Genomic DNA, 24,332 nt, shown 5'->3' with positions numbered 1-24,332 from the left:
TGGCAATAAAAAGCGCTGAACTTTCACTAACCACTTGATTTCCTGCAAAGTCCGTTAAACACTGCTGCTACTGCAGCGATTAGAACAGCTATTAGAGAATTGATTAGTCTTTTATCAGACTTACCATTGATTTGATGTGTCATATTGTAATGGTGCAATAGGTTAGGGTTACTTGTGGGATGGGATTTTGTTAAAATATATCAAACTGTATTTCAAATTAAAACAAACAAATAAACAAGAAACTAATGAATAAATTTGAACAAAAAATAAAATAGATTAGTCTACTGGTATTGATCACAGATAATATTAGATATATAATATTAATTTCACTTTGATTTGGCCAGAACCTAAAGTGATTTCCACTGATCCTTCGTTATGGGACAGAGTCAGACCTGAATGCACTTCTTAAGTATAACGTTTAAATCTGTTGCATCAAGTTTAAAGTGTAAGAGCTCTGGATGTGAGAGGCACGGAGAGAGCATTGAGTGGTAAAATAAGTATATTAACTAATTATGAATTAGGTTTTTTATTAACGGATTCACATCAGCAATTTTCTGCCAGCATTCCTCCCTCTCCTTATTTGCAGCAACAGTGTTGCTTTTTGCTGTGATAATGTATTTATATTCTTCATAGCTCTGCATTATAATGACCTGTTCCTCCTGACTGAAGCAGGCGGCACGTGATTGGTCCATTTTGTGCAGAAAGAGAGTCAAGTGACGCGCCAAACGCCCCCTTTTATGGGGACAGAAATCTGAAGGAGAAAGCCTGAGTTAACAAAGAAAGTTCAGAACCACCGTCGTGACACCACTTATCTCTGATCGCCAGTTTAGGGTTTATCGAGCCAGCTCACACAAAGAAACCCGGGTAAACGGACTGTACTTGTACAGCACCTTTCTAGTCTTTCGACCACTCAAAGTGCTTTTACACTATGAATCACATTCACACACATTCATACGCTGAATGGTACAGGGGCTACGATGCAAGGTCCCAACCTGCCCATCATAGTCATTTACACGCTGATGGTTCAGCCATCAGGAGCAATTCGGGGTTAAGCATCTTGCCCAAGGACACATCAACATGCGGACTGGAGGAGCCGGGAATCGAACCGCCGATCTTCCGATTAGTGGACGACCCGCTCTACCTCCTGAGCCACAGCTCGCAGTACGCCCCTCTGGAAGGAAGAGAGAGAACGACGTTAACAAGAAGACACTTGAATAGGCTGGAGGCCTAAACTACCCAGGTGCAGGTAGTCCCCTGACGTCCTCTCCAACCCCGCCCGCTGGCTCCTGATCCAAGAAGCCAAAGCGACCCCGAATATGATCAAAACCAGGATAAAGACTCCACATCAGGATACTAGTGTGCATGTAAACACTCTCAATGTCAAAATACTTGCTTGTCTACTTTGTGTAAATCTGAAGGATTAAAAAGTATCATACTGGCCTGAATATGAGATGATGTTTTTATTTGGGAAATTATATTCGAAAAAGTGGAGGTCGTCTTATATTCGAGGACGAGACTATTATGTTTTCACAACATCTGATATTCTTTATAAATGGAGAGAGAACTGGAGTAAAACTGACTCCTACAGAGAGTGTTGCATTATGGGTTATTATTTCAGTCTGTTAGAGTCAGTCAGCACTGAATGTGTTTGGTTGGCTCATTATTAACCTGCAGGAGTTTCTGAAGGATGGTGTAATATGTTTTTTTTTCTGCTGCACAGGAAATAAATTTATGACGACTGAAAACGTCTTTACAGCAGAAACCCAGCGAGGACCGAATCTGTCATGCTGACAATAACCGCCGTCATAGAGGACGAGGAGCTCAAAACGACAGGTTGTCTGAAAAAATGATGAGAAATGCCAGAGGAAATAGTTTTGACCACTTCCAAGAAGCTGACAGGATTATGTGACTGTACCGTGTAGAAATCTGAACACACGTCATTCAGTTTTTTCACTGTAATTTTTCACGTCAACATCCAAGTCGTAATTACAACCGGGAAACTTGTTGTTATGAAATATATCTGGCGTGCCACTTCATGACACGTGCAAAAGTCATAAAAACAGCATGCAAAAATACGTAAATACGTAAATAAAGACATTTCAGTTACTGATCCAAGCTGGATCCAAGGATTAGCCGTACATCCAGTATGCCCCAGTGCTCCACTGGTTAAGACGCACGTAAACACAACGTCTGCGGTTCGATTCCAGCAGTGGACCTTTAGACATAAAAATGCTCCAAAAGATATATTTTTTAAAAAAACAAAAAGGACACAAGGACACAAGAAAGCCATTTTCTTTGTACTTATTGTGCATCCATTCACATCCATGAAGCCCTGAGCATGAAAGAATCTGTTATCCAGTTGAATACATTTAAACTTGGACCATTTATTCTACTGGATATTATATATTATATGAGGGATCTCAGAGATAATACAGTGTTGTGCTTTAAGTATATCCACGTGAGAACAGCATGAGGGTGATTTCTGATAAATCGAGAGCATAAATGAGTCATTTTTTTTCTCCATGGCCCTTCCTGAGCTCCGTATGTTTCACTGTACAGAAGATATTTTTACCAACGTAACAAAAAACACATGAAAATACTGTAAATCAATAATATTATATATGCTATTTATACCCACAGTTAGTGTAAAATCAATTTATACACTACATTTGGAAGATGAGAAAGGTTGGATTCTTAAAAACTATGAATGAGTTCGCAATCAAAGCTATAAAAACTTTGAAAAACTGCTATTGAATCTTCAAACATCTTGTTCAAATGTGAAGTTCCTCCTCAAACACAAGCTGACAGGGATAAAAAAGCTTCAGGATCTCTTGTGAGGACTCAGTGTTGTGGCTTCAAGGTCACGATCAGAGGCCTCAGCAGGCCACTTCATCTCCTCTGAGGTTTCAGATCTGTCGTCACATTTCACTCAGAGCAGAAAAAAAAAAAAACAGCCACATGAGCGCCAGATGCACGTGTCGCCGGCGTCAGATGAAAATCTTAAGAGCTCAATCTTTTTTTTTTTTTTTTTTTAAGAGTTATTAATCCTGATGGTGTCCTTGCATTCTTTCAAGCTCTACAACAACAAGCTGGTTTCATGCAGCTTACACACAATAACGGAGCAGAAAACAAACACTGACCATGAAATGTGACCAGAAGTGTTTTAAGTTTTTTTTTCCAGATGTTTATGTTCACAGATTTTATCTTAATTTGCACAAAATGAACAAATTAGGAACTTTTGTCAGATTCATCAGCTTCTTTCTTTTCTTTATTTTAAAAAGTTTGTAGAAAACGACTCAAACTGATATTTAAGGCTGCAGCTAAAAACGGCTCATTATTTTTCTTGATTAATCATTTAGTCTTAAGAAAACTTGCAGTTTCTCTAAGCTCACGGTGACGTCTTCAATTGTCTTGTTTTGTCTGATCAGAAGTCCAAAATCAAACAGCTTTTCAGTTTACAGTCATGTAAAAGCTTAAAATCATCTTCAACCAGCAAATGTTCTGCATTTGTCCTTTTAAAAAAGATTAAAACAATTATTCAATCAACAATTGAATTTTCTGTCTATCAACTAACCAATTAATCATCTAATCATTGCAGCTCTACATTATATTAACTTTGTTAATAACATTACAGCTGCAGACTTGATGGATTACTATAAGAACCTTTTATTAATGATGATGGCTTATTGGAAGTTGAGACACTCAGGACCCGACGTATTATTAATAACTTATTAAAAACATTATTAACATCTATAACTGCAGTCTCGATGGCTTATCAGAATGTGAGGAACACGAAACCCTTTATTGATGACACCGGAGGGTCTCTGATGAACTAAAGAGCTAAAAACACAAAGAAAGTTTGATGGTAGAGGAGGATTTTCCACCACCTGGCAACCCAAAAGTTATTCTTATTGATGGCTTATAGATTATTTATAAAGCATTAATTACTAATTATAAACTCTTAATAGAGGCTGGCTCATCAAAAAATGGTAACAGAACTTCAGGGGCCCTTGGTTGTTCGGGGGCCCTGTATGTGTGGTTTATGGGATTGAATTTTACAGCAGAAAACAAAACCAGAAAGTCTTTGATTGACATTTAACTGTGAGGAAATAAACACTGAGTGTTTAACCTGTCCTCTGAATCAAACTGAATCATATCAAGTCCTCCAAAAACATGCTGATCGATTCCTACATTACGCAACAGCTCAGACACACACACACACACACCAAAAAAAATGTCTCTTCTTTAATTTCCTCGATGACAGAAACAGCAGGAGGGTTTATCATCCCGAGTCTGAGGATAAAAAACCCAGCAACAGTAACGAATACATTGAGATTAAACAGTGACAGTGCGGGTAATACACCACCTTAAAGCGCACAAACGTCGCTGTGAACTCGCAGCTGATCACCTCACGCACCACAGGTTCCTGTTTGAATGTCAATATTTTTGCTTGAAGAAACTCACCTTTTCATTCCTCTGCCTCTGTCTCCCCGAAGATATGACGCACTCATCTCACTCCGTGCCTTGAAGTTTTATGTCCATAATATAGAAGGAAAAAAAAAAATTTTTTTAAAAATTAAAAAAAAAACACTTTCCTGCATCCGTGTGTCTCTTTCTGCTGCTGCCTACCGGCTCCGGTCAGATGATCAACCCGGTGAAGGATGAGAGCTCCACCGCTCTCCCTCTCCTCCCGACGCGGCGCTGCCCGGAGCTGCTGGACGTCAAGGGTGAAAAAGAGAGAGATAGAAAGAGAGAGAGAGAGAGAGAGAGAGAGAGAGAGAGAGAGAGAGAGAGAGGTTTATCGGTTCACCTTGACAGCAACTTGGCTCCTCCCTGCCTCCTCTCTCTCTCTCTCTTTCTCCTCTCCTTCATTCAGTCCCTCCCTCCCTCCTCCTCCTCCTCCTCCTCCTCCTCCTCTCATCACTGGAGCAGCAGAAGGAGCGTTTCGTGACGCTCAGCCTGTCTGGATGATGAGAATACAGATCGACCTGGCAGGGGGGTTTTCCAAGGACGCACGACTTGGCTGAGGAGCTCAGACGCAGTGAGGAGGTCTATATGGTGGAAAAAAATAAGATATATTTTCATGTGTACACAACAGATTTACATTTACAAGGTTGTATATGGCTTTTAATGCATTCATTCACTCCTGATAAACCAGCTCAAGTGCTGACATTGAGAGCTGCTCATAACACAGGGAACAGTTTTTTCTGAATATTTATTTTTTTATTTTTGGATTGTTTGGGGGGAAAAATGAAACTCAACGCTGCTCTTTGTTAGTCAGCCTGCTTCATCAGCATGTCTGAGTCTATTTTTGTTTGCCTGGTGTTCTTTGTTGAAGGATAAGGCTGTCTGTATTTTTCTTATTGCCAGCAAATCTCATGTTTGAATCCAAACCAACAATGAACTGATCTTCTAACAAGTATTGTGTGTGTATCCAAAGCCTGATATGTCTTATTCCTCTGTGCAGTAGACCTCCGTTGTTGTCCAAAAACTATTAAAAACACGTCAATGAGCCACACAGCTGCACTGGGTGACATGTTCCTTCATTATGAAGAGTCTGGTCACGTTAGTTTGTTTAGAAACGGCTCCAAAGACTCATAACAGTGATCACGTTTTCAGTCTCCAGAGAGCAGTTCTGTGTACTGAGTTGTACGAAGTTCTGTGAGAAATTTAGCATAAAGTTAAGAGGTTGTGATATGTAGCGCGACAAGCTAGCAAAGCTGTAAACAGAGCCGCGTTTCCGCACATGCTCAGATGCGTCTGCCTTACACAGAACTACTCTATGGAGACTGAAAACGTGATAGCACCTTTTAAATGGAATTAACTGCAAACTGTCGTCAAACTAGATTACTTCATTCCCCTTGGAGAACCCTAACCCTAACCCAGTAGGATTCATCCTCTGGGGGTCATGAACAGACCTTCCAACACTACCAGTTTTCCTGGGTCTCTCCCATATTTTCACTCCCTCTCCTGCTGTGCTCCTGTTTTGTTGTTTCTCCCATGAAAATCCCGTAATTTGCTTGGCCCTCAACCTTTATTATGTATAATCGTCAAACACACAGATACATAAGTTTTGTATGTTTGTCTGATGTTACCCAAGTTGTCAGATCATAAAATTTCAACCCATCTGTCACCACAACCTGCGCAGGAAGTCTTTCCTCTCGTCCTCTGTCCTCCTCCCTCTGCCGCTGATGTGATTCACCGCCTGCAGGTACCACTGGTAGAGAGGAAAGGCTGGTTTGTCTCAGCCAGCAGCTAAGTTTACAAGAATTCGCCAAATTTTAACGATACGTGTGTCAATACTGAACCACAGGCTTGGACTCAAATGCAGACATAGACTCGGTATCAGTTCAAAATCAGTCCATCGGTACACAGGTGATCAGTCAGCGAAGCAACAGTGTCCAAAATCAGCAGGTAAAAAGGCAAAAACAGGTCAGGTAACTATCAGGCTCCAGGAAACTCACATGAAGAAAAATGCTGGGTCGCTGTCACAAAGAAACAAGACGAACTGGTGAAGAAGGAAGGGAAGACTAAGACTATATACTCTGGAAGAGGGGAGTCAAGGAGACACAGGTGCAACACAGGAGGGCAGGAAGTGAAGGACCTGAAACGAGACAAGAGGTGAGTATCAAAATGAAACAGGAAGTACGAGACAAAGAACACTAGAAGAAACAAAAAGGTAACTTAACTATCCAGACGGGCGTGACAACGTGGTAAACTCAGATAGACAGTTAGGCTACATACAGACAGCTATTTTGTTATTAGCTTAACCAGCGCACTGTGGTTGTGTAAAACATAGTGGTGGATGGGAAACTGCGGGCAAAGCAGTTGAAAATATCGATTTCCTACATGTTTATGATTGTTGAACAGGTGGTTTGATATAAGGTATCTGTATTTGTTGAGGCAGCAAAACTATTTGTACTTGTATTTGTATTCAAATAAAAGTATTTTAGAAAATTAAAGTGTCACAATAAGTGTTCATGAATAAACAACCTTACGAAGGAGAACCCCGCATCAGGTCTCAAACTGGAGTCTCCCAGATCATAGACGACTGATGATCAGATCATCGCCTCATTGCAGACAGACCTCTACCTGTTTATACACCCATAACACAGAGACAGCACAGCATGTAACATGTAGGGAAGAACTTCAAAGGTGATTCTTGCTCTGCACTTTTCATTTATTGCCTATTTTTTACAACCTAACTTTGTGGAAAGGAGAAGGGGAACAACAGAGTCCGTTGGGAGCACTTCATTTGTGTCAGTAGCTCAGCTTTATCTCTGGGGAACACCCCCAGCTCCGGAAGTGATGTCCACATTAGGAAATGTGCGTCATGTAGCAGGTGGATGTGACTCCCCTCGTTGAGACCTGCTGATAGACGTAACAGTGGAGCAGAGGAGAGACACTGAGATAGTGATGTAACTGACCTGCGCGCTGGTATTTGACTTGTTTTTTTTTCCTTCCCAAAAACTAATAATTTTGAAAGTATTTGTATGAAACAAATATTCGTGAAAAACCCAATATTTGTGCTTTGCTGCATAACGTATTTGTACTTATTGGTTTTTTACTCACAACGGTTTTGTTGCACTTACAGTAACAAGCGTATTTGTCGTCAACTTGAGTAAAACGTTATCTTTCACTTCATCCACCCCACCTAAATGTTGGCAGGTATGCATGAATGTCTTTCAATTTCATGAAAGACAGCAAAACCAACGTTGTCTCTGTTTTTAAAGTTGTGTCTTCATTTTCCTGCTAATTCATTGTTTTCTGATTTGTGATGGTATTTGCTGCCTTATGAGGCAAAAACCACAGCCAGATTTTAATTTTTAATGCATCAGCACATATTAAACCCTGCGACAGAGAGCCCTGCTGGGTTTAATTTGAGCTTTCTAATCAGAGACTGAACTCTTCCTGGTGAATGAAGTGAAAAGCAGCAGGACTGTCAGGAGCACTTCAACAGAGTAAATACCAGCTTAAAGGAACACTCAGGTTTTTCCAGCAGCTCACATGTCAGAAGATGGATAAAAAGAAGAAACTAAATCCTCCGTGTGTGTGACCAGCTGACTACAATCACAGTTATTTTAATTCACCTGGAGTCGGAGGTGTAAAATAATCCCTGAGTAGATGTTGAGAATGAAAACCAGCAGAGCTTTGAGTCCCGTAAAGACCAGCTGTTTGATATAGAAAAACACGGACATGGAGGTTTCTTTCTAACAGAATGTTTTTCGAAGGCTGGAGTTCGTTTTACTGATCGCTGATGGTGGAATAAAATTGTTTTTAATTAATTGATTTGATGCGCCGGAGCAGAAAGTCTAAACACGAAGCATTAATATGAGCATCTGATCAGCATTTATTAAGCAAAACTGCACGTAAATGGACAAAGTGTCGTTTCTAACACCTGTTTAGAAAATGAATACACTCACTGTGGATAAAAACAAACATTTAATTGCTTTAGTTACTAATATTTGACTAAATGTGCTTGGAAAATATTTTGGATAGAGGTATTTCAGCTCAAATAAGATAATTGAATGTTTTAGAGCACAGTACTTTTTATTAAATCATAAGAAGATGATACTGACAGGCTATGGAGACAATTTATGGAGAAATTAACTACAAAACATTATGGACACTTTTTTAAAAAAAGGTGGATTTGGGCGAATTATAATCATGTATTAATAGCGACATAACAAATCAAGTTATCTTTTTGTGTAACAGTCAGATGAAAGCTCAGTGTCGATTCTTTTTATGTGTGTAAATGTATCTATATGTAAAACACACTGTGGAGGGAAACACACATATATTTCAGCCCGTCCTCACGAGAAAAATGACAGTAATTATGACCCGGGGAAGTGACGCAGTTCAGATGACGTCAATGTGAGGTGACTCGATAGATGATTTTGCCTTAAAGGAGGCGGATTAAGTGGACTTAGCTGCAGGAGACCGCTGTTCACTTCCTGTTTGCCGCGAGTGTCGTTTCCAACTACACGTTAGGACATTTTTTTAAAAACCATAACGGCGTGGTGTTTACTGTCGCCATGAAGATGAAGGTTTCGTAACTTTAAGGAAGTATGAACCATGTTGCATCATTTTAACCCAAACCATGATCTAAAACCTAAACCATAAAAAACACCTACACCATAAAACATCAGTAGTTTTTAATGGTTTTGTAGCAGTATATGATGCTCCTATGGGCCGTTCGAGTGCAGGTACAATCGACCTATGTGGTCTGGTCCCCATTCGTCCAATAGAGGACACCGAAAACACTCATATGTTATTTTGGGAGTCACTGGAAATAGACCTGTTCTGTCGTTCTGGTATGAGGACGTGTTGTATATTTGTATACATATTTACAGTATATATACACATGTACTGTATATGAATATGTGTGTATATGTACATACAAATTAAATTCCTGTTTTTTTTTTCTTTGTTTACTATTTTCAGAGACATATTTGGTCAATCTTTTACACTTTATGGTAACACTTTACTTGCTGCCCCTAGTGAAGGAGGTAAAGTATTTTGGGGTTTTGTTCACGAGTGAAGGTAAGATGGAGCGTGAGGTTGACAGGCAGGTGGGTGCAGCATCAGCAGTAATGCAGGCGTAGTATCGGACCGTTGTGGTGAAGAAAGAGTGCTAGCCGGATGGTAAAGCTCTCAATTTACCAGTCGGCCTACGTCCCAACCTTCACCTGTGGTAACAAGCTTTGGGTAGTGACTGAAAGAATGAGATGGCGGATACCAGCAGGGTTAGGTGATGAGATGATAAGAGATAAGGTGAGGAGCTCGGGCATCTGGGAGGAGCTCGGAGTAGAGCTGCTGAAGTGGTTTGGGTACCTGGTCAGGATCCTCCTGGACGCCTCCCTCTGGGGGTACATCCAACTGGTAGGAGACCCCGGGGTGGACCCAGAACACGCTGGAGGGACTACATATCTCTTCTGGCCTGGGAACACCTTGGGATCCTCCAGGAGTTAGCTGAAGGGTGTTGAAAATGGATGGATGGATTTACTTTAAATCACCCTATTTAGCATTTATAAGCAGTATATAAACAGTTAAATGGTTTATAATAATAAACTGTATATAAAGATTGATGTAGCAAAGTGTGACGTCACCCGTTAGTTTGCACCGGAGCCAGTTTGAAGCCCAGAGTTGCAGCTTACGGTTAGGGGTCAGGGTGTTGCCCTGCTACGCCCACACGGCCAAAATGAACCCCAGCACATTTATTAGAGGGCCTGAATTTAGAGATTGAAACCATAATGACTCATTGAACAAAATGATTGACTCAATATTTATAGAGAAAAGTTGAGAGTTCTTGAATAAGAGTCAGTTTGAGCGTCTAGCGGCCGTCGGTGGCACTTTAAGGTGCTTCAGCCTCATGTTGTGGTAGTTGCTGCTTGTTTGGAGTTCATGGAGTTCCAGCTGCAGGTAATATGACTTTACATCAGTCTGAGAGAGAGAGAGAGATGGTGGTAAGAGTTCAGGACCTGAGCTCTCTACCTGCAGATGATTTGACTGCCAAACAGCGTCGTTTCTTCATTAGACTGAATTCAAATAAGAACAAGCAGCCAGCCTCTGGAAACACCATGAACCACATCAGCTGTGGATCCAGTGAACCTCGGTGGTCTGCGTGTTCCACCTGTTGAACCACAAAGGAAATAATACAGAGATAAGATGCAGTATCATGCATTAATGCCAAAAAAAATATCCAAAAATCCTCAATAATAACAGACTTCATTTATGCCGTAATGGCCTGAATATATCACTGTTTTTCCAGGATGTTACATTAGAAACAGATGTCTGGAGTCATTGACATTAGAGGCACCCTCTTGTGCAGGTTGTTCAGATTTTGTGTCTGCAGAAAAGTGCACATGTGTGTGAAATCCACCATTCAGCACTGACTTCATTTTCCTGATCAGAGCAACAGTCGTGACCAAAGCTGCAGACGTCATGATGACGAAGCATCTTGTGACTGACAGGCTGAAGGGCTGCCTGCAGGTTTAGTTTGACAGACTGCTGTCAGTTCACACACACACACACACACACACACACACACACACACACACACACACAGAGGACATTACACTGATTTATATGCATTTCCTTACCTTAACATTAAACCAAGTCTTCACCCTTAAATTTAATGATTCACACATATTTTGTCCTCAAAACGGAGGCATTTCCCCCTAGTGTGAGTGTGTATAACAAATTTATGTCCCCAAAACAAGGGGTAAGTAATACCTGCTACACACACACACACACACACACACACACACACACATGCACACACACACACACACACTCAGCGGTTGATCAGCGACTATTCTCCAGCCGGTCGTTTCCAGATCCTGTTGAGATGAACACTGAGGCTTTTGTCTTCATCAGTTCCTTCATCATAAAGATGAGTCTGTTCATCTCTCTGAGCCCAACACACACACACACACACACACACACACACACACACACACACACACACTCCTGGCCTCTTGTCACATTATTGCCTTCTTACAGGCCATCAGTTTGGTCCCCCGGCGTCACACAGCTGACTGATTGTGGAAAAATTCAGTCAGCTGAGAATGTTCCTCCGTGTCGTAGATGTAGTTGTTGTTGTCCAAAAACTATTAAAAACACGTCAGTGAGTCACACCGCCGCACTGGGTCACATGTCTCTTCATCATGAAGAGTTTGGTCATGTAAGTGCAGGAACGTGGTTCTGTTTACAGCCTTGCTAGCTTGTTGTGCTACATATCACAACTATGGACTTTGTTTTAAAGTTCTTTGAGAAATTTATGAAGCAGCACAAAGTCGTTCCTGCACATGCTCAGTGGCATCTTCCACAGAACTACTCTCTGGAGACTGAACACATGATCACTGTTATTAGTCTTTGGAGCCGTTTGTAATCAAACTAACGTGACCAAACTCTTCAAAATGAAGGAACATGTCACCCAGTGCAGCTGTGTGGCTCACTGACGTGTTTTTAATAGTTTTTGGACAAAAGCGGACGTCTACAGCACAGAGCAATAAGATATATCAGGCTTTGGATACACACACAGTACTTGTTAGTAGATCAGTTTATTGTTGGTTTGTCTCCAAACATGAGATTTGTTGGCAATAAGAAAAATATAGAGATTCACCAGACTTATCCTTAAACTATCTCTCCATGTGTTAGAAGATTAGCACAAGAGTGGAATATAAAAGTCTGGATCAATAAAATGATCCTACTGATCTACTGTGTGTGTGTGTGTGTGTGTGTGTGTGTGTGTGTGTGTGTGTGTGTGAACATTGATTTGACAGAGGACTTGAGATGTTTCTGTTTAGTTTTTGTCATTTTACCAGCAGATCGTCTCCAGCTCTCAGTGGGAGTTCAGCACTTTTCCACCCAGCTGCGAAGAGAAAGAGACACCGTACGTTGTAACTCGCATCCTCCTGCAACACGACAGCAATAAAACAGTACAGCGCCGAGCTGGGGATGATCGCATCGCTATGACAACAGCTCTCTGTGGGAGCCAGAGACTAACAACAGCTATTATATAAAGAGAGCCATGAACTCTGCAGTTTTTTTGTGGAGAGAACAGTTCAATACCCAGAAATTAAACACCGTTCTGCAGTGTTATTAACTTACTGTCATGCTTCATACAGCATGTGTTTAAAAGTGTTCTGCAGGGTCATTTATTTGTGTGTGTGTAGAAATCTGCCACTTTAAAGGCGCAATATGTAAGAATTATGCAAGAATTTTGGTTTGAAACATTCAAAAATTATTAAAATTATCCACAGAATGTGAAGAAATAATAAAATGAGACCTTCCCAGACTTTCTCGGTTGCCCATAACAGCTTGTGGACGGTTCTGCCGGGAAAATACCAAGGATGTGACGTTCAAGATGCTCCTGATTGCCTCTTCTCTCTCCCGTCCCCCTACAGCGCCAACAGGGTGTAACACTAGCTAACGTTAGCTTAGACGTGAAGTCCGCTAACGTCCAATCCCCGAGCTGGCTTTCTCCCTATTGGAGAGGTGAACTAACTTTACTGCAAAGCATGTGAAATATATTGTGATATTGTGGTTTTAGCTGGCTAATGTTAGCGCTGCTGCTCGCTCATGCTAACGGAGTCCGAGCACGCGCGCTAGCGAGCAACAGGATGCTGAGTGCAGCTCACTTAACGGCCACCAGTGTCGCTGATGAGAAGCAATTTCTGATTCTTACATATTGCACCAATAATGGCGAAGACTCAGTATGAACTTGTTTCCATCAATACAGAACTATTGATTCATTCAATTTCATTTGCCACTTCTTTTTCAAACATTTTTAGATTTAAGAATAACACTCCTGCAATTTCAAGCTGAATTATTTCCCATCAGAGATGCTCGGCTGTTGCAGGACGGGTGTAATCAGGCCATGAAGCTCTCTGACTGGAGGAGAAGATGTCTGCGGGTACGACGAGAAGCAAGACAGCCTGAAACTGGAGTCTGCAGCTCTGTGAGGCTTCACGAAGGCCAGAAGGCTTTCTGACTGTAAACAACCCTGCGTAAGAGAAATGCAAGCGGCTGCGTTGGAGAGTGTCGCTTCATCTAACGTTGAGAAGGTGAAATACAATCTAGGAAGTCCAGTTTGAGAAACAGATGCAGTTTAAAGGCAGGGGGGCAGGAGTGTGTCCTCTCAGGTGCCCACACAGTATGATAAAATGCTTCTGAGGTGCTGCATAAAGGAGAAAACATACCAAAGTTCTGTAATGACTGTCTAGTTATGGGTAAATCAGGATGAAATGCCCTATAGAGGGCCTCTATATATGACAGTCTGGGATGAAGAGCCCTCTTGGTGCCCTTTCAGTGGAAGAAAATGTGATCGTGCCCTGTAAAGAACCCCTAAAAATGAGAAAATATGATTTGCCCTTTCAATGAAGAGGATGTATGCCCTTCTAGTGAACAAAAAAAATAAATAAATAAAGGGAAAAAGTGCAGTTTAGGGGTCCCCTGAGTCTAACATACTGGAGTGCAGAATTGGGTGCCCTTTGAATGAAAAAAGTTCCACTGTATGGGAGAAAAACACTGTGAAGTGGGGGTCCGTTGAACATATCGGGTGACCTTTATATATTTTCGCCCCTGAGGCAGCTTGAGTCCACCGCTGTAGAGACATTTCAGTCTGTCGACCAACTGACGAAACCGATGACCCACCACTAACCTGGATTAAAAAGGAAGTCATTATGGTACAATTTTGTGACTTAATTTATGTAGATTAATGTTATTTTTGCTGTGAATACTTTGAAGAAACAGCTGATAAATCTAATATTGGATGGACAGTTATAATGATGTACAGTAATGAAGGCCGGAGATAGATTTTTATTTCTTTTTCACATTTACTGACACGTCAACTGGCGCTCGCAGAGACGCATCAAGGTGCAGAAGCTATGATGCATTGATGGAGAGGAGTGAATACTATAAAATTACTGCATCAACACTGAAATAGGACATAGTTTCCAAACAGTGTCTGGTCTCTATATACACAACAAACAACCAAATTGGACCAAAATTCATAAATAACCACTTTTTAAAAGTGTCATTCATGCCCTCTGTGTCTTGAAAGTTGATGTTTGGAGATAAGAAAGGCTCATTGACACGCTGATGAGACGACAAACCTGACTGAGGTGTTAAGTGGCTCATATGCGGTACGTCTGGGGAAAAAGAAGCATTTCAGGGTCACGAGTCTCCTTCAAATTCTTGTTTAAACTCTCAAACAAAAGCTGATTTCTTCTCTTCTCTTCAGAGCTTTGAGCTAAACGATGAGTGAACATATCAAAGCCTTAAAAGAAGCTTTTTAGTCACTTCTGGGATTTTTAGTCTTCAGAAGGATGAAAACATGTTAAATGAAACTATGATGAGTGAAATAAGCTTCAAGTCCAAATTATTACTAAGAAATGTTGCTTATTGATCCGTTTAATTCAGGAATAATACTAAACACGTTGTAATGGAAGACTTTATATATACCAAAACATTAATAAACAACAACAACAACTGAGTGATGACATGAAATATACATTTTTCTTTAATTTAACTTATAGAAATATTTTAAATAAAAAATATAAATGAAACATATAAACAATAATAATAAAAGAAAGACAAAGGAAAAAGTCTGATACTTTGTGTGTAAGAATTACATATTAGAGAAAAAACAAAGAAAATCAATAAACTAAGTTGGTCCAAAAGATATTTTATAACTGTAATAATAACTTGTAATGGATGACAGAATACTGATATATATATATATATATATACTTTTACACCTAACAAATCCAAAGTAGCTAAACAAACACATTCACACACACACAATCAAACACCTTTATAACGTTATGGTTAATTACTGCAACAATTAATTGATTAATCAATTGGTCTGCAGCTATTTTGATCATTGTTTTAAAGAAAAAATGCAGAACATTTGATGGTTCCAGCGTCTCAAAATGTGAATATTTGTTGTTTATAAGGCAGTTTATTGAAAATCTTAACATTTAAGATAATTAGTCAGACAAAACAAGCTAATTAAAGACATTACATCACTGATAAATTGTTATTTTTTTCACTATGTTGAACATTTCAGGGGCTATATAATCAGTAGATTAGACGTTATGTAATCTATTAATTTGAGGAAAGTTACAGTCTCCTTATCGCGCCTCACAGATCTGATGTTTTTGTCACTTCGGTGGAAGTTTCATGTACGTCATCATTTATTCACTCAGTCTGTTTACATTGCATCAATACATAAACTTTCTCGCCTCAGCAAAGCATAAAAACTTTCGAGATGTTTTCAGATTTTCCACTCAGGTTCTTTTAAGTGCAAATTGAAAATGTGAATAAAATCAGGTGACAGAAGATTTTAACATTATTGAACTTTTTAATGTCTTAAAACATGTCTGGACGGGATCTTTAACAGTAGAGTCTTTAAGGTTAATCAGTCAATCAGTATGTTAAGTTATTCTAATACATGCTTGTCAATAAGAAATGAGGTCTGGTGTTAATTAGTCTGTGTATTTAAATAATAAACTAAAGTTATTACAAACGGATCTAGAATAAATAAATATATTCTTTATTCTAGGGAGGGTGGACGCTCTGTAAACACAGAATAAACTTTAAAAATGTTGTCCTCTTCACATTTTTTTTGCTTTTGTAAGATTAATATTATCAGATAATTATTAGTGTTGTTGATGAGGGTTTTCAATAAACAACACAAACACTTTAATTCCATCATTAAATATCTTCTGTTTAACCTGATTCAGCATGAAAGTAAAGCACATTAATATTCCCATAATGAGCCATCGTATAATCACCTTAATTATCAATAAAAAGGTCCGTTTGTGAACATTAATATTTATTGTATAAATTGTCAATTAGCAACAGTTTCCTCACAGTGGATGGAAGAGTGATGTAAGAATCCCCCTGGAGATATTTTCATTAATGCAGCCCGTTAAAATAATGACTCAAATTCTTCTCCCGGGTGATCACGACCAACAGGCTTCACTCAGCTCCCATGAGGCTTTGCTGCGGCTGCAGTTGCCGGGGAGGACGGGGGCGGTGGGTCATTAGTGCCGGGTACCAGGGGAGCATCTGTATTAAACAAATATATCTCCTAAAAAAAAAAAACACACACACAGACACATAGTTTTTTATATTAATGTTTTAGCTTTTATGGATGTTGGAGGAAGAACCGTCGGCAGCTTTTTTTCAATAAATATGTTGCGTTTAGGCGTCAAAGGAGCAGCTAGTGGTGATTTACACGTGTAACAAAAGCTAAGAAAAAGAAAACTTTAATTGAGTCGGCTTAACTGACCGACTGAGGAACATTCAGCTTACGTTGAGTCCAACTGAAACCACATTTAATCATCTCTCTTTGCAGTCAAACGTTGTCTTTGTACTGAAAGGAAACGAGGAACCTCTCTCCTTGTAGAGTTACTGTCTTATCGCTTTTATAAGACTCGCAGAAGCAGTGACTTATTTTAAACCACTTCTTAAAACCCATTTCTACAGACTTGCTTTTATGTGATGTCGTCTTTTTATCTTTTTTTTTTATCATCTCTCTTTTGTTTTTCATTGTCTGCTACTGTCATCTTCTTCATGTCAGACTTGTTATTGCTTTCTGTGTCGTGTGTCTTTGCTTTGTCTGTCAAAGCACTGTGTAAAATCAGTTTTTAAAGGTGCCTATATAAATAAAGATATTATTATTATTATTATTATTAGTCTTTTGAGCCATTTCTAAACAAGCTACCATAATGACATGTGACCCAGTGCAGTGCAGTGGCTCGCTGATGTGTTTTTATTGGTTTTTGGGCAACGACGGAGGTCTACGGCATAGAGGAATAAGATATATCAGGCTTTAGATACACACACAATACTTGTTAGTAGATCAGTTCATTGTTGGTTTGGATCCAAACATGACATTTGTTGACAATAAGAAGAATATAGAAAATCTCCAGTTTTGTCCTTTAAATCAAATAAAGTGATTTTTTTTTTGGCCACTTGGGGGCAACAGGCTGTAAGCATTAACATATTATCACCTTATAAAGCTGTTTTGATGAACATGCCACCAAAACCTGACGTCAGATGCTGTTAAAGTGATCGTTTGATTTTCAGCTATTAATTACAATTTAATTTTATCTATTGTTATGAATCTGTATTGATTTTTTTTTTCACATACTCTGTATCTGCCAATCCCAAATAACTCTACGTGGATTTCTGGTTATTTGACTTTTCATAATAGCTTGTTCATATGAGGTTTAGCAGGAAGTAAGACCTGATCTCAAACATTAGTAACATCAACATGTAGGAGAACATGAATGTATTTTTTCTCATGCACAGCGTCTATAACAAAACATGAAACATTTTCACATTATTTTCTGTTTGTTTTATGGTCATTTCAGGTTTTTTATCTCTAACAAATGTGCAGGTTTTGTGGCCAAAGGAAGAGTTATTACATCACAATATCTAGTTATTTTTTGTTTTATAAGGAAAGAAGAACAGGAAAATATGTATATGAATACACATACAACAGTGTGAGACCCTAAACAATAAGTAAACCAAGTGTCAACAAAACAGGCTACTAAAATACTTTAGAGATCCCTTTCAGACATCTTTAAGGACATAGAAATACTCTGCTTTGATTAATCATTTGTGTCTGATATGGTTTCTCCTTAAAATCCTTAAAACAACATTTCCTCCTTCACCCTCGTGTAAAAATCCAGAATCTCTGAATATGTAAATGTTTTTTATTTCAACAGTTTTCCTGCTGGACACAAGATGTCTCCTCCTTCACTGTAAAGTTCATTCTCAGTGTTTGAGCACTGGAGGCTTGTGTAAGTTGCATATTGGACCACGATTGGCTCCAAACTTGATGTGATGTGTCACAAATCCTGCTGGTAGGTTATCATGATTTCTAGTGCCAAAGTCAGAGTTTTGGCATCCAAACAGCACGAGTGTTTGGGCTCTCCACGTCAACCCCCCCCGACAAACACAGAGTGGTTGTTTCCCCACCAGCTGTGATGAGAAACGATGTAGTAACAGTTCATTTTTAGACTTGATGGAGGATCTAAAACCGGAGTTGTTATCGGTGGCTCCCAGCAGGCGAAGAGACGCTCAGAGTGGAAACTCCTCTAAAGTGGTTCACAGCTGACGTGGTTTCCACTGCTGGGAGTCCACCCACACTGAGCCACGGGTCGCCACGGGTGTGAGTGTGTGAGTGAATGTGTGGATTATATGTTATGAGGTGAGATAACAGGAATTAAATTGCTACCAGTTTGACTCACATGTTATTTTCTGCCTGACCAGAGGAGCTTTAGATCTTTCTTAGAAGTTTTTAGTTACAGTATAATTTGTTGTTTTTTAGCCTCCAGGGATCTGTCGTTCTATCTCTCTGAAATATCTGAACAACTATTGGATGGATTCCCATGAAACCTTGTTTGACTTTGGTGAAATTTTGGCTTTTCCTCCACTGTTGAGAATTTTCAATTTACATTTATTCATTTGGCAGACGACTTTGCCCAAAGCAACGTACAAATGAGGTACAAGCCAAGCTACAGCAGATCAAGGAGAAACCGTTGAAAATAAGCATCTTAACATTCAGTTCCACCTTCCCCTCGACGTGAGGCTACAGGTGCTTGTAACATATACTAAAAGTGTTCCTATGGACAAAATAATAGGAACACTTTTCAATATAATGCACTCCAGCACACCACCACCACCCGCTATGACCTCAATAATAAACATTTCACTAACTGAGACCACGCCAAGAACGTTAGATTTCAATAGTTTAATTGAGATAATGAAAGAGAGCTGATATGTTGATGGATGGGTTGGAGAACCTGATGAAGGATTAGGGATGGAGGGATGAAGTGATGGGGGGAGGAAAGAGGTGAGGTGTTGAGGAACATAGAATGGAGGGTTGAGGGTCGACGGTGGATGTATGGTATGTCGACTGGACGACGACCGCCGACGGTGGGAAGGTAGGAGGGAACAGGGGGGAGAGGGTTGAGACTCTGAGCGGGGGAACTGTCTCTCCAGTCCATCGCCTGGATAGAGCCCCCCTGTTCCTGTGTTAAAACGGAGGAGAGAGGATGGTTGATGAAAAGAGAGGGGTTAGGGTGGGAGGGACTTGCGACTGAGACGAGGAGGGGAGACGAACGGATGAGGTGTGCTTAAATACTCTGTTGTGCGGAAGTGGGATGTGTACTCAGCGTGGTCTCTGTTCCTTTAAACTTTGTTTATAAATCTATAAACTTCATAAAGTAGAAATATCACCTTTCTGACATCAACAAAAACTGAAATATATAAGCAGAATTTATGGCAGAGCTGTTGAGTTGGATTGCATTAGATTGCACAGATGTGTGTAATAAAGTGCTTGGTGAGTGTATAAGTGCCTCTTGAATGAAAGTTTGTTCCTGGAAGTCTTTCCCAAATTGGGCGAGGAATAGTGGAAACGAAAGCAGAACCCGTGACAATGGATACACAAGGGGTGTGCCCGAATACAAATACATTTTTCGGCAAAGCAAAAATATTGGGTTTTTTATGAATATTTGTTTTATGCAAATATTGTCAAATACCATCACGCAGGTCGGTTACATCACTATCTCAGTGTCTCTCCTCTGCTCCGCTGTTACGTCTATCAGCAGGTCTCAACGAGGGGAGTCACATCCACCTGCTACATGACACACATTTCCTTATTTGGACATCAGTCCTGAAGTTGGGGGTGTTCCCCAGAGATAAAGCTGAACTACTGACATACGCAAAGTGCTTCCAAGGGACTCTCCATAACCTGTTGTTCTCCTTCTCCTTTCCACAAAGTTAGGTTGTAAAAAATAGGCAATAAATGAAAAGTGCAAAGCAATAATCGCCTTTGAAGTTCTTCTCTACACGTTACATGGTGTGCTGTCTCTGTGTTATGGGTGTATAAATAACTAGAAGTCTGTCTGCAACGAGGCGATGAGCAAAGTTTTATCTCAGTAGTCAGCGCAGTCGTCTATGACTACTGGGAGACTCCAGTTCAAGACCCGATGAGGGGACCTCCTTCGTAAGGTAGTTTATTCATGAACACTTATTGTAACACTTTAAGTTTCTAAAATTAAAAGTGTAATAAAAACAAAAACAGGATTTTTAAGCCTCTTTCCACTTTTATTCAAATACAAATACAAATAATTTTGCTGCCTCAACAAATACAGATACAAATACAAATACTGGGCCCTCTGCACATCCCTAATATGTTTCTTTAAGTTCCTGCAGCAGAAAAGAGCTGATAGTGAGGCTGAAGTCTTCGGGGCCTGTCTTTATGTCAGTGTACGGTGCACCAGTGAACTGGTATTTTCCCTATTTTCTCAGCTGCACTGGTTTGGTGTCTTGGTGACTCACCATGCACCACTCAGGCACAGTTGAGGGTGGGGGGCTGCTGATCCAGCAGCACGCTGCAATATCGGTGCCAGGAAGGAGTACAGTATGTCTTGCACCATCTGCCACTCGCCTGCTCAGAGTATGTCGAAAGCTCGGTGCACTTATGTTCCATAATATTTTGTCACTTCATTGATGAAGTCACAACAATATAAACCTCTGTAACATCCCACAAACTGCTTTTTCATGTTTTTTCCACTTTTTTTTCTGGTAATGGCATTTTTTATTATCTTTATTAAATCAGACAGTCTCATTAAGATTAAGATCTGCTTTCCAAGAGAGACCTGAGAACAAGAAACATTCATAAGACAAGAATACAATCACCAGACAGTAACAACAAAGATTTAATAAAAACAGTTACAAGAATCATAAAAAAAACCATCAGATAATAAAACGTGAGACTACATGAAGATTAATGAGTGTTTCCTACCAGCGTCTATCATCCACAACAGCTTCGTATCCTTTTCTCTCTCTGTAAAGTCCTCTGAAGACGGCAGTTATCCATTTCATCTGCTGTCTCTAATTGAAATTATATTGCGGGTTGTCAAGGCACAATTACTTATTACTTATCGGTTAAAATGAATTATTCTGCACAGTAATGCTAATGTAAATCTGCAAGTGTGGCCAAAGCTCTGCATTATATTTATAATACAAGTAGACGTGTGACTGCAACAAGCAACATGTGATAGAGATTGTTCAGCAAAAATGCAAATAGTTGTTATTTTAAAAATCCCAATTCATTTGTGGATCATTACCGGGATGTACGTTCACAATACAGAGATTAAACAGGCAACTATTTCCATCCCAAAATGTCAGCAGTTGTCTTTACCTGTCATGTCAAATCAAACTTATTTAAACTTTTTGAATAAATAAATACAACATGCAAAATACTACATTTTAAATTCTACTTTCACTTTATTTATTTGGTTATTGTATGGATAATAAAATAGTGAACTATAACTATTACTCAGAAAACATGGTGATTACTGGATTATTGTGTCCAGAAAAGTGAATTAAACTTAAAAACAGTCATCATCTGTTTCCAACCCTGGTGTAGGTTAAATGATGAATATAAGAAGGGGCATTGATTGAGAAGAAAATGTTTGATTGTTGATTTGAATCATAGATCTTTTACTTCGAAAGCTAAAATTGGCTCCAAAGTAATTATCCAAGATCAGAGCAGTCAAGTCATCCAGCCAAGTGTGAGTGACTCAGAGAGACGTGAAGAAAATAGCTGAACAACACAATGATCATCCAGAGTTGAAAGCGAGCGTGGGATCTGACCCAGAGAGAGAAGACAATGAAACGAACAGAGAAAACGGCGGTTTGAGTGGGTTCAGGGTGACGTCGCAGATCCGAGTCTCAACTGTCAGAGAAAGAAACCATTTACAGTAATCTGACTTCGAGTGACACATAATAGTGACAAACGTGTGTGTGGGCGAGCGTGTGTGAGAGAAAGTGTGACTGCGTGACGTCCGATCCAGAAGTGACAAGGAGCGACACACACACACACACACACACACACACACAGAGAGAGATTCGTGTTTCCATCACTTCAGAGGACGTTACAATGACTGACATTCATTTCCTGGAACTTATCCTAACATTACCATAACCCTAAACTTACCTCAATATAACCTTAACCCTAACCTTACCATAACCCTAAACGTACCTTAATATAACCTTAACCCTAACCTTACCATAACCCTAAACTTACCTTAATATAACCCTTACCCTAACCTTAACATAACCCTAAACGTACCTTAATATAACCTTAACCCTAACCTTAAAATAACCCTAAACTTACCTGAATATAACCCTTACCCTAACCTTACCATAACCCTAAACTTACCTTAATATAACCTTAACCCTAACCTTAAAATAACCCTAAACTTGCCTTAATATAACCCTTACCCTAACCTTACCATAACCCTAAACTTACTTTAATTTTAGTCGTCACCCTTCACAAGGGGACTGGCTTTTTGTCCCCATAAGGGAGGCGAGTCCCCACAATGTCAGGAATACCTGGACCACACACACACACGCACGCGCGCACACACACACACACACACACACACACACACACACACAGAAGAGGTCTTTGTCCTGAGACGTCCGCTCCAAACACCCGACTTTCTCCTGTTCTTTTTTTATTGACATGAGCACAGTTACGTACAGTATTTCCAAAGCAGGTTGTACAACACAACATAAATCTAGTAATTCAGCATGGAACAAAAAAACATAGTGAATAGTTTTTACACACACTATTGCTCCTCTGATAAAGACTTTGAGATCAAATCTGCAGATCTTACAGGGGACATATCACGCTGTTTGCCCTGCATAAAGGGCCAGTAGAAGATAAATAAGGAGTTTTTAACTATTAATCATGCAAAGATATTCCTGTAGAGCCCCAGAATATAAATATTGACCTTAAAGATGAGTTCCAAGCTAGAGGTTAACCTTCTCATTGGTATTCAACCTTTATTTAACCAGCAAATCTCTTGAGATACATTATCTCTTTGGCTGAATCCAAATGTCCAGATTTCCGCGATCCCGGGAAGTCTGAGAGGGAGTGTTGAGGAGCTGGATACTGGACCCAAAGATGGCGCCCATTTACTCAAATGATAATTGCTCGCCTGGCGCATAAAGCCAAAAGAAATTTCTAGCTTCCGGGTTTGCTTCCGCGTTGTGTGGCCCTCTGCACATGCTCATTTGTGTTTCTCCTGCAGGCCCCTATGAGTTCCCACTCAGCCCGTAAACAGTTATACAAATATAAAACCTTCATAGACTAAAAACTCTAAATTCATCTGTTACCCAACCTGTAACCATAGCAACATTAAAGAGCACAGCTGTCAAAGCTTACTTGTTATGAAGCGTTCAAAGAATGGGAAGCAGCAGAGCGGAAAGAAACGGAGAAGAAAAGAAAGAAACCTGGAGAAAAACGGTAGAAGGAACTGACACCTGAAGAGCTTATAATGATAGAAAGAAGAGAAGGATGAGATTAAAACAAAAAAGGCATCAAAATGAGCAGGTAATACACACTTGTAGGTGTGTGTTAAACGGTTTAAAGGCACTTCGCCTCCGCATTGTGCCTTTAAACCATTTAACACACACCTACTTGTTGATTATCTCTCACATAATGCAATAACAAGTGGCCACTGGGAAGAACTGGCTCTCTTAATAAATCCAAAATCTAATACACAAAAGAGCCTCAAGAAGACTTTCTGCAGACTTCCAGAGAGTCCACTCAGGGTGCAGACTTCACTTGGTAAATTACCCATAGTTCAAAGCAAGGATGTGACGCTGTAAAAGTTGGAGTCACAATAAAACAATACATATATATATATATATATATATATATACATACATATGAATAAATAATAATTTCATAACCACATCAATAGGAAAAACAGAATGACCAGTCTGCT

At 39.8% G+C, this 24,332-nt stretch overlaps 1 long non-coding RNA gene across 2 annotated transcripts; it reads left to right on the top strand.

The window, feature by feature from the left end:
- Positions 1-12,088: 12,088 nt before the first annotated feature.
- Positions 12,089-14,272, top strand: LOC121910084. Of its 2 annotated transcripts, none has more exons than XR_006099586.1 (2): positions 12,089-12,397; positions 13,367-14,272. It is a non-coding gene; the product is annotated as an uncharacterized LOC121910084 (long non-coding RNA). The 2 variants fall into 2 exon arrangements; XR_006099585.1 differs by having other exon boundaries at positions 13,348-14,272.
- The last annotated feature ends 10,060 nt before the right edge of the window (positions 14,273-24,332 follow it).

The sequence above is a fragment of the Thunnus maccoyii genome, chromosome 13 (genome assembly GCF_910596095.1).
Source record: "Thunnus maccoyii chromosome 13, fThuMac1.1, whole genome shotgun sequence".
In the NCBI taxonomy this organism is placed as follows: domain Eukaryota; kingdom Metazoa; phylum Chordata; class Actinopteri; order Scombriformes; family Scombridae; genus Thunnus; species Thunnus maccoyii.
The sequence above is the reverse complement of the archived record's forward strand: the minus strand, read 5'-3'. Positions and strand labels throughout refer to the sequence as shown.